Below are 7,566 nucleotides of genomic sequence, written 5' to 3'. Positions count from 1 at the left end.
TATCGATAATTATACTGAATGTAAATGGATTAAATGCACCTGCTAAGAGATGGAGAGTGACAGAATGCATAAGAAAACAAGATCCTTCAATATGCTATCTGCAAGAGACACATATTACACATAGAGACAAAAACAGATTAAAAGTCAAAGGATGGAAAAAATAAACTAAGCTAATTGCAATAAAAAACTAATAGGAGTGGCAGTACTAATCTCTGATAAAATAAACTTTAAGGCAAAAAAACCAGCATAATAAATAAAGATGGACATTATCTCATGATTAAAGGGACAATTGAACAAGATGACACAACCATAATAAATACCTATGCTCCCAATGAAAGAGCTCCAAAATATATAAAGCAATATTGTGTTGGAAGTCTAAACCAGAACTATAGGCATGAAAGGGAAACTAAAGACATCCAAATTGGCAAAGAAAAATAAAAAATCTATTTGCCCAGAACTCAGTTCCAGTCTTGGCATTTCCTGCAGCCTCCTCCTTTTTTAACATGAGTGATGTCACTGTGTACTTCACTAAGGATTTCCTTGCAGGTGGAGTGGCCATGGCCATCTTTAAGACCACTGTAGCACCCATAGTGGGTCAAGCTGCTGCTACAGGTACAGCATGGCAGCTATCAAATCACCATACATAGGCAGTACAAGTGCACTATCAGTTGTGTGGTTAGTATCCCAAAGAACAGGGAGTCTTGTCCTTTTGGTATGGTAACCTGGCTAATGTCATCTAGTACTTCCCCACCCAAGATCTTGACTTTTCCTTCAAAGATAAATACAAGCAGATCTTCCTGGGTTGTGTGGACAAGAGAACCCAGTTTGGGTGCTACTTTGTCATGAATCTGGCATCCTGTAATGCTGCCGGGGCCACATGCTTGTGCTTTGTGTACCCTTTTGATTTTGCTGGTACCAGTCTAGTAGCTGATGTGGAGAAAGCTGGTACTGAAAGAGGTCAAAGGCCTTGTCCAGATAAGATCTCCAGTTATGATGGTATTAAGGGTCAGTCCCAATGAACCTAAAGGAAGAAGTCCAAGATGCATTGAAGACATTGGCAAAGAACAAGGCCCTGGGAATTGATGGAATACAAATAGAAAAATTTCAACAAACTGATGCGACACTGGAGGCACTCACTCATATATGCCAAGAAATTTGGAAGACAGCTACTTGGCAACTGACTGGAGGAGATCCATATTTGTGTCCATTCCAAAGAGAGGTGACCCAACAAAATGTGGAAATCATCAGACGATATCATTGATACTCCATGCAAGTAAAGTTTTACTAAAAGTAATACAAAAATGATTGTAAACATTCATTGGCAGAGAACTTAGGAGGTTTAAGCTGGTTTCAGAAGAGGGCGTGGAATGAGGGATATCACTGCTGACGTCAGATGGATCTTGGCTGAAAGTAGAGAATACCAGAAAGATGTTTACCTGTACTTTATTGACTATGAAAAGGCTTTCAATTGTGTGGATCATGACATGCTATGGACAACATTGTGAAGTATGAGTGTTCTGGAACACTTAATAATGCTAATGAGGAACCTATACATAGATCAAGAGGCAGTTGTTTGAACAGAACAAGGAAACACCAAATGGTTTAAAATTAGGAAAGTTGTGTGCCAGGGTTGTATTATTTCACCATACTTATTCAATCTGTATGCTGAGCAAATTATCCGAGAAGCTGGATTATATGAAGAAGTATGTGGCATCAGGAGTGGAGAAAGTCTCATTAACAACTGCGCTATGCAGGTGATACAACCTTGCTTGCTGAAAGTGAAGAGGACTTAAAATACTTACTGATGAAGATCAAAGACCACAGCATTGGTATGGGTTGCATCTCAATGTAAAGAAAGCAAAAAGTCCTCAACACTGGACCAATAAACAACATTTTTATTAATGGAGAAAAGATTGAAATTATCAAAGACTTAATTTTGCTTGGCTCAACCATCAGCACGCATGGAAGCAGCAGTCAAGAAATCAAATGACATTGCATTAGGCAAATCTGTTGCACAAGAACTTTTTTAAGTGTTGAAGAGTGCAGATGTCAGTTTGAGGATTAAGGTGCACCTGACTCACGTCATATATTTTCAATAACCTCATATGCATCTGAAAGTTGGACAATGAATAAGGAAGACCATAGAAGAACTGATGCATTTGAGTTGTGTTGGAGGAGAATATTAAAAGTACCATGAACTTCCAAAAGAACAAACAAATCTGTGTTAGAATAAGTACAGCCAGAGTGTTCCTTGGAAGCCAGGATGGCCAAACTTCATCTCTCATACTTCAGACGTGTTATCAGGAATGACTAGTCACAGGAGAAGGATATCATGTTTGGTAAAGTGGAGGGTTGAAGAAAAATAGGAAGACCCCAAAAGAGATGGGTTGGGACAGTGGCAGTAGCTATGGGCTCAGTCATAGCAACAATTGTGAGGTTGGCCCAGGACCAGGCAGTGTTTCATTCTGTTGTGCATAGGGTTTCTATGATTTGGTACCAACTCAGTAGCACCTAACAACAACAACAACAACAAAAAGGGTCTGTCCCAAGGCTTTAATGTTTCTGTGCAGGGTATTATCATCGACTGAGCTACCTGCTTTGGAATTTATGATACTACAAATGGAATGCTTTCAGATCCCAAGAAAACTCACATCTTTGTCAGCTAGATGATCACTCATTCCATCACAACTATTACCAGGTTGACTTCCTACTCATTTGACACTGTTCATCACCACATGATGATGCAGTTAGGGCACAAAGGAACTGATATCATGTACACAGGCATCCTTCACTGCTAAAGAAATACTGCTCGTGATGAAGGACACAAAAGCAGTTTTCAAGGACATATGATCCAATGTGCTCACAGGTGTGGGTGGCAGTTTTGTGCTTGTCTTTTATGATGAAATCAAGAAGTACACATATGTTATTTCCAGTTTGTTTTTCCCCTGTGAATGGACATGTTGTATTATAGAACATATCTCAAGATATAGGATATCTGTCTATACCCATGACAGCTATCTACAGGTTGAAAATGGAAAGTGCTATCATTCATCTGACCAGTTGACTCTTAAAGTCATTTCCATGATGATACTGAAGATGATGATGGAGCTCAATTATATATTGTTTTATTTCAGTCACTCCTAATAAATAAAAATTTGAAGGAATACAAAGATATGAAACATGACACATAAATCTCTCTATTTGCAGATGATATGATCCTATACATAGAAAATCCCAAAGACTCAGCAAGAAAATTATTGGAACTCACTGAACAATTCAACAAAGTAGCAAGGTACAAGGTCAATATGTAAAAATCAGTTGGATTCCTATATACTAATAAAGACAGTTCTGGAAAGGAAATTAAGAAAACAATACCATTTACAATAACCACCCAAAAGAGGAAATACTTTGGGAAAAAAAAACATAACTGGAGAAACAGAAGACCTATACAAAGAAAACTACAAGAAACCAAAAAAGACTAACCACAATGGAAGAATATATCATGCTCATGGATACAAAGACTCAACATTGTGAAAATGTCAACACTACCCAAAGCAATCTATAGATACAGTACAATCCCAATCCAGACTCCAACATTGTTCTTTAAAGAGATAGAAAAAGTGATCACTAACTTTATATGGAAATAAAAAATAACTCAGAAAAGCAAAGCAATTCTAAATAAGAAAAACAAAGTTGGAGGCCTATCACACCCTGATCTCAAAATTTACTATACAGCAACAGTGGTCAAAAGAGCCGGATACTTATACAATGAAAGATGGATAGATTAGTGGAACAGAATTGAAAACCAGAAGTAAATCCATCTACATATAGTCAGCTGATCTTTGACAAAGGACCAAATCATATTAAATAGTGAAGAGATAGTCTCTTCAACAAATGATATTGATGAAACTAGAAATCCATTTGCAGAAGAATGAAGTGAGACCCATATCTCACACCATATACAGAAAGAAAAAAAAAACTCAGCTTGGATTAAAGACCTAAAAGTATAACCTAGAACTATAAAGATATAAATGGAAAAATAAGGATAAACTTAGGGGCTCTAATACATGGCATAAATACACTATCAAACATTACTAAAATCCCACAAACAGTAGAAGACAAAATAGATGACTGGGGTCTCCTAAAAATTAGGTATTTATGTGTATCAAAAGTTTTCACCAAAAGAGTACAAGAGAGCCCACAGACTGCAAAAAAATTTTTGCAGTTATGTATCAGACAAGGAACTAATCTCTAAAATTTATAGTAAACTACAACACCTCTTTAAGAAAAAGAATAATGACCCAGTTAAAAAAAGTGGACACATGCATGACATGAACTAACACTTCAACTGGCAGCCAACAAATATATGAAAAAATATTCATGGTCATTAGCCATTATTGTTGTTGTTAAGTGCCATTGAGTCAGTGGCAACTCATAGTGACCCTATGCACAACAGAACAAAACACTGCCCAGTCCTGGGCCAACAATTGTTGCCATGCTTGAGTCCATTGATGCTGCCATTTTGCCAATCCATCTCTTGGGGGGTCTTTCTCTTTTTCTCTGACCCTCCACCATACCAAACATGACATCCTTCTCCAACAACTGGTCCCATTAGAGAGATGCAAATCAAAACAACGATATCATCTCACCCCAGCATTAATTGTTGTGATTGTTAGGTGCCATCAAGTTCATTCCAAACCATAGGGACTGTGATAGTTAAGGTTCTGTGACTGAGCCAGGATTCCTAGTTGTTTGGTAGTTGATAGTTAACTGTATTATTATTGGCTATGAGCATTCACAGTTAACTCTATGATGATTAACTGTGAGCAGCCAATCAATGAAGGGATGTTTCCCTGGGGGTGTGGCTTGAGGATGTTTCCTTGGGGGTGTGGCCTATTCCAAATATAATGGACATGCAGGAAAGACTCACTCTCTTTCCACTAGATCTGGATCTCCCATCTGGATTGTCCTCTAGCCTCTAGTTCTTTGAACCTGAGCCAGTGGCCCTCTATATTGTATGCATGACTTCTGGGCCTGCTTGTCAAGTGTGCCTGGAAGTGGCTCTGGGGATGCTCTACAGCATGTGCACCCACATGCCAGAAAAAAATAGATACCCACTGGAGGGCTCTGCCTACCTGCTTCTGCCACCTTGGCTCCTGTATTCCATGCTACCAGTTCTGTAGTGTGACCACTCATGGTCTTGGTTGCCGGTCACCCTGCTCCAGAGCTGTGCTCCTTCTCTGTTTCTGGACTTGGGACTCCTGCCTTCTGGGCCCACCCACCAATCTTGGGTCTCCTATCCCGGACTTGGGATTCCTGTTGATCCCGCCTTCCAATGTTGGCTCAGCTGACCCAGACATGGGATTCTCTTATCTCAACAATTGTAAGCATTTTTTTTTAATATATAAACTCTTTATATATGTAGATACATAAGTTTTACTGCTTTAGCTACTCTAGCGAACCCAACCTAATAGAATTAATAGCACAGAGCATTAATAGCAAAGTTTGAAAAAAAGCAGAAAACAAAAAATGCTGGTGAGGGTGTGGAGAATAGGACCCTCCTACACTGCTGGTGGAACTGTAAAATGGTTCAACCACTGTGGAAAATGGTATGGCACTTACTCAGAAAGTTGGAAACAGAAATACTGTACGACTCAGCAATCCCACTACTTGGTATATATCCACAAGAAATAAGAGCTAGGACATACATAATATACATATGCATATGGATGTTCCACACAGCACTATTCACAATGGCAAAAAGATGGAAACAGCCTAAATGCCCATTAATGGAAGAATGGATAAACAAACTTTAGTACATACATACAATGGAATACTATGCAACATTGAATAATAAACACCTTATTACATGGATGAACATGGAGGACATTATGCTGAGTGAAATCAGTCAATCACAAAAGGGCAAATATTGTATGACACCACTATTGTAAAAATTCAAGGAAAGGTTTTCTTACTAAAAGAAATATTCTTTGATGGTTACCAGGGATGGGATGGAAGGGAAAGTAATTCATAGGCTAGAGTGTAGACACATGTTAACTTGGGTAATGGGAATGGCAATACACAAAAAGAAGGAGGTTGGCAGAAGAAGATAGGTGAAGACATAGATATGTGAGGGCTGAAGGGGATAAATGTAAATAGGGATATATATGCAACCTTGGAACAACAATGTTCTGAGGGTAAAACCTGGAAAGAAACACAAGCTGAATGGGTAGGGGAGGAAAATGGGGCTATAACATATATTTATATATCCCACAAATATATAAGAGTTTGAAAGAGGATGTTGGTGTATGCTTATTTACCTTTCCTGAAAATACGACTATGAATGTGGTGGAGCATACAGCAAGCAAAATGATGAAGACTTCTTAGATATTATCAAACATCTTAAGGCAATGAGTTCCTGGATCTGAGGATTCAGGACCGTAGTCTCAATGCATAACATATTCTGCAAAGACAATGTTCTACATCCTACTTTGGTAAGTAGCATTTGGGATCTTAAAAGCTCAGGACTGGCCATCTAAGGTGCTAGTGGTCTCTTCATGTACAGAAGACAGAGAGTGATGAGAAATAAAGAGGTGTGGCATCAATTAGTCCAGTGGACTAATAGAACATGTGAACATCAGTTTCCATGACTCTAAGACCAGGAACTAAATAGTACCTGACTACCAATATCAACTGCTCTGAAAGGCACCAGATAAAGTAGCAGAATATATGGAACAAAACTCAAAATTATTTTAAAAAAAAAACACCAAAAACTAAATAAAACTGGACTTACTGTTCAGAAGACACTAGAGAAATGTGAGACTATGATCCTCAACCTCCCTTCAGGCTCTGAAAAAGTAACTTACCCTTTTGGCCCAAATTTCAGCCAAGCAGGTATATAGGGAGACAAAAATACTAGTAAAGTGTGCTTATTGTAGAACAGTTAATCACTCAAAATCAAAAGGACAACATTTACCTAAGGACAAAATTGAGGAGGGACAGAAAGGTGGGTGAAATGTAAACAGGAACCACAGTTAGGAAACAGAATAATTTGTTGCATGAAGGGGATTGCAATCAATGAGATTGTTGAATGTAAAACTGATTATCTTGTCTGCTAATATTCACTCAATTCACAAAAGTTTTTTTTTTTATTTGCTTGTTTTTTAAACTAAGATGGTGGAGAAAAGAGAAATAAAAAATAGTAAAGAATAAAAGAAAGAAATATAAGGGGAAGAAAAAAGGAAAGTAGAGAAAATAAAAGGAAGAAACAAGAGAAAGGAACAAAAAGAAAAGAAAAAACACATAGAAAGCAGAAAACTGGTTGGGTGTAAGACCCATAAAGGAGAAAAATGTGGGAGCAGAGCCCCTAGTATGATCCAGTGCCGTTTGACAGCCAAGGAGGTCACAGGTAAGTGGGTGCAGAGGTAAAGGAATGGAACAACCAGTCCTAGATGGAGTTTCTGCCGCCTAGAAGAGCTCTGGGCTCAAGCCTGGAAGGGGCTCTTTTGAGCTCATAATGCAGCTGGGGCAGATTGGCTAATTATGGAAAGAGTTTCTGTCCACCAA

The 7,566-nt window shown here is 38.4% G+C and overlaps 1 pseudogene; it reads left to right on the top strand.

The window, feature by feature from the left end:
* Positions 1 to 494: 494 nt before the first annotated feature.
* On the top strand, positions 495 to 3,144 carry LOC102813262 (annotated as a pseudogene).
* The last annotated feature ends 4,422 nt before the right edge of the window (positions 3,145 to 7,566 follow it).

Source organism: Chrysochloris asiatica, unplaced genomic scaffold (genome assembly GCF_000296735.1).
Source record: "Chrysochloris asiatica unplaced genomic scaffold, ChrAsi1.0 scaffold00369, whole genome shotgun sequence".
Taxonomy (NCBI): domain Eukaryota; kingdom Metazoa; phylum Chordata; class Mammalia; order Afrosoricida; family Chrysochloridae; genus Chrysochloris; species Chrysochloris asiatica.
Note: the sequence above shows the minus strand (reverse complement) of the source record. Positions and strands in the feature narration are given on the sequence as shown.